Genomic DNA, 4,333 nt, shown 5'->3' with positions numbered 1-4,333 from the left:
CTTTCTCCTATGGTTTTCTACGCACCAAACTCCTTCCCAAATCTCTACTCTTTTGAGAGATTTGTTGTGAGACCAAAATACACTAAAAACTCCTTCGAACTCCCAAAAGCAACCAACTCCTAGTATTGTAGGGTTTTATGACTAACATGAAGTTCAAGAGCTTTTTTTAAACTCCCCAACGACTAACAGGTGTTTCTAGAGAGTTTAGGAGACTCCTCTAAACTCCCCCACGACTAACGGAGATTTGGAGAGACTCCCTCAAACTCCCTCACGACTAACAGGAGAAAACCTAAATACATTAAAATCTCTCGAACTCTCCCACAACTAACCCCTGTAATATAAGGGAAAAAGTAGATTTTAGACAGCGGCCACCTTTAATTACTAAAATGCCATCACTTATTTCACTATCACAACTATGCAACAACATGTGATATTATAACTCCACAACCTAATTACAAAAACACTTACTTGGATCTTCATTTCACAATCGCTTCCCTCTTTTTCCCAAGAGTACAACCATCGCCCCTGGCGCCACCATCACCACCACTGTTACTAGCACCACCGCAATCAACACTTCTGCCAACTTTCATGAAAACCAAAATTAAAAGGTAAGATCATAATTAAGACTTCATATTTGAGTTCTCCCAAATGCCCTAATCTTATGAATGATTAATATTCACCCATTTTAGAAATTTTCAACGAATTAGATCGACCTCAAGTTCAACTTATTTCAAATTCGAAAAATGAATTTTTCATTCCTTGTGAAAATCAAAAAATTAATTCACTTATTATCGCAAATTAGTGCACACTTATGTCCTATTATTTTGGGTGTTAGTTGATATCAGTGTAAATGGTGTATTTTAGTGGTCAGAGTGGCAGTAGTTGCAAGAACTAGTCTTAGTGGTCGAGTAGGCTAGTTGAGAATTATTAGGAGTTTTAACAGGTCTTCTTTATTTGTTACGTAACGTTCGCAAGTGGTTGTTTCAGGAACAAGTCAAGCACCATGTGTTGTCATCGTGTAGTATAAATAGAGTCATTTGTAATGGAAAGTAAATGTATTCCAAGATTAATGAAAATGTAACCATTAAGGTTCTATCAGAGCTAGAGTAGAGAGAGGGTCGAGAGGGTTTTAGAGAATGTAGAAAATTTTGAGTGATTTTTAGTATTATTATTTCGGAGAAAATGTTTTCTTTCATTAAACGAGAGAACCGTGAAGTATTTAATTGTGAGAATAAAAATCAGTTTTTGTAGTTCATTTGAGAAGATAAAATCATTTTTCATTCGTTCTCTCTGTGTTAACACTCTATCTCGATCCTCTTTTTTCGTGAGATGGTATGCGAGAGCTATTTTGATGTAGTGAAAGAGTGTCTTTTCAATTATTGCTCACAGAGTGTTTGATTTTATTACTCATATGTTACCCTCTGTGTTTATATCTCTGTCTCTCTATCTCGTTCTTCATTTATGAGATTGTATACGAGAGTTAGGTTAGTGATAGAGTATGTTTTCTTTTATCGTTCACATAGTGTTTGATTTTATTATTCACTTAAATGTATTAAGGTTGTTTAGCATTTGGATCTACTTTTCTGGAGGAAGTTTGTAAGCTGCTGATGGAAGTGGTTGTTTTAATTCTTCAAAGAAGCTGTTCATAAAAGGTTAAGTTTTCACTATACTGATCTTCTTCCAATTGCTTTTGATTTAAGGTGTGAAGTAGTCAGATGTCAAAGAAAATGACTTGAATATTTTGAGTCGGAATTTGAGGCTTGGTTACATGGAGGGCGTGTATCATTTGTGGTGGTGGATAGTAACCTGTTGCATTTCTAGTCTGGATTTGTTGCACTTATTAGTGGCGTTCAAGCAACTAGACAAATGTATTTATCTGTTTATATTACACAATAAGCATATGTCTCATGACATGATTGTGGTTTCATGGAGATAATATTATCTTCAGGTTATTGTTGCTATTGGTTTTGCTGCTGTGAGGTTGTGTAATATGGTGTTTGAGGTGCGCAGGTTTTACATCAAATTTTTGTCCACGGTGAGGTTGTCTTTATGTCTCACAGAGATTGGCGAAGTATACTTGCAAGGCATTAATTATTTTGACTCCTGAAGTCGCATGTGTTCAGTTTTGTTTCTTCACCATGTTTAAAGTGAAGGTGTGGATGGTTTTCTAGTCTTGTGTTTGGGGTGGTCTGTGCAAGGTAACGAACCTGTTGGCGCTTAAGTTCTTCCATGGTCTTTGTTCCTTATAAGGTGTTACAAGAAGATACTAGTGTTAGTTTGTGTTACTGTCATGTGATGGCTAAAGCTTGATTCATTAGTTTCTTTGAAGCTCAAAATGTTAGTGCTCAGTTAAGGTTGTTTGAATTGCTTGCCAAAGAATTATTGGTTTCTGTTGCTTGCGGTGTTTTTTTGTTTTCCGGACTTAGTGATTGTTTTGAAGGTGAAGTTTTGGGTGATTTGGGAAGTCTCAGAACTGTTTGATATGTCTGAGAAGACATTTATTTGTTGCTTCACAGCAAGTTCATTTCTTAAATTAATGAATATATGAGAAGAAGCAGTCGAGTTGTGACGATTGGTCTAGTATTTTCGATGTTGGTATGGTGATTTTTCCTCCAAGTGTTTGCAGGGATCCTACCCAAGTTAGTAAGACGTCACAGAAGTGATAGAGGTGCTTTTGAGTGTATGTTTGTTTTGCTGGGAATCGGGTATTCACCTGATGGGAAGGAACAATTTTGTGAATGTCGGTCTTTTATCATTCCATTTCTGTTCAATTTGTTCCGAGGGAGCAACAGTACTATGCATAAGGTTAAACTGGCCTGATATATGTTGAGGATGGCAACAACATGATGCAATTGAAACTAAAATTGAAAAAGCGTCTTCCAAATATGCACAGAGTGCTCTTGAATTGCTTGGAGGTGTCAGTGTTTTCTGGAGATGCACGAAGTACTCTTAAACCGTTGGAAAAATGTCTATGAAGACATAGGCGTGCCTTTGAAGAAATGACTTAAAGGTCGGGTGATAGCTACTTGAATTCTGTGAAGGCTTCAATGCTAGGATTTAAGATGACTTAATTGTCAGAGTCAGTGGCATCTCAGATGTCACATCAATGCAATGGCTGGAATGTCGGAACTGCAATTATCAATAGTTCCGGGACATGTATCCGATGAATATCACAGAGGTGAGCAGTAAACATTTTTTTTTTTTCTGTAATGCTTACCGGAGTATGCACCAAGGGGGAGTGTCGCAAATTAGTGCACACTTATGTCCTATTATTTTGGGTGTTAGTTGATATCAGTGTAAGTGGTGTATTTTAGTGGTCAGAGTGGCAGTAGTTGCAAGAACTAGTCTTAGTGGTCGAGTAGGCTAGTTGAGAATTATTAGGAGTTTTAAGAGGTCTTCTTTATTTGTTATGTAACATTAGCAAGTGGTTGTTTTAGGAGCAAGTCGAGCATGTGCTGTCACCGTGTAGTATAAATAGAGTCATTTGTAATGGAAAATAAATGTATTCCAAGATTAATGAAAATGTAACCATTAAGGTTCTCGGAGTGTGTCTCCCTCTCTACTCTCCTCTATACCTGTTTTGCGACACTTATAATAATCGATTACTTCAATTCGGTACATGCCCATTCATGGTTTCACTGAGTTGGGTATCCAATTAGTGATTATGGTGTTAATGTGAGTGAAGTAAAACAAAACAACCCAGACTGATCTTGAAATCCTTCCAAAGCTTTCATGTCCTCAATCAAAGCAGTGAGTTGTACACCCACTTTCATCAACCTAGTTTGTTGTTGTTATTATTGTCTCAATCTTTAAACGCTTCATTCAATCGATCGAGTTAGACAAAGTTTTTAACTAATTTGATGCTTTTGACTGTTAAAGCTTTGGATATTAGTTGTTTCAATTATTGTCTCTAGATCGAGAGAGAGAGAAGATAGTTAGAGGAAGAAAATAGAACATAGTATGAGCAGGTGAGAGAGAAGAATACAGAGTTGGTGTTTCACGACATTACCTTGCTGCCTTAAGAAAATTAAAAGAAATTAACACGTTGGAATTTCGGGACAAGTTTCTTTTATTTTCGTTTGATAACCACAAACATGTGTCATGGTAAAGACAAAAACATCTCACACGTGCAGTGAGGTTTTTCACTTGGCACTATGGAAATGAACTAAATTCTTTTACTGTTATGCTATCACTGACTAACCGTGGCACTTTATGAAATGTATATACTAACTTAATGGTATATATCCAAACAGCTACTAAACTGGATACTAGTATTTCTAGTATAGTACTCCCTCCGTCCCACTCCTAAGTGACCTATTTGAAATTTGCACAA

The 4,333-nt window shown here is 36.6% G+C and overlaps 1 long non-coding RNA gene across 1 annotated transcript; it reads left to right on the top strand.

Annotated features, from left to right (window-relative positions):
* The first annotated feature begins 474 nt into the window (after positions 1–474).
* On the top strand, positions 475–3,541 carry LOC113287884. Its single transcript, XR_003330375.1, has 2 exons — positions 475–608; positions 1,701–3,541. It is a non-coding gene; the product is annotated as an uncharacterized LOC113287884 (long non-coding RNA).
* The last annotated feature ends 792 nt before the right edge of the window (positions 3,542–4,333 follow it).

The sequence above is a fragment of the Papaver somniferum genome, chromosome 6 (genome assembly GCF_003573695.1).
Source record: "Papaver somniferum cultivar HN1 chromosome 6, ASM357369v1, whole genome shotgun sequence".
NCBI lineage: Eukaryota > Viridiplantae > Streptophyta > Magnoliopsida > Ranunculales > Papaveraceae > Papaver > Papaver somniferum.
Note: the sequence above shows the minus strand (reverse complement) of the source record. Positions and strands in the feature narration are given on the sequence as shown.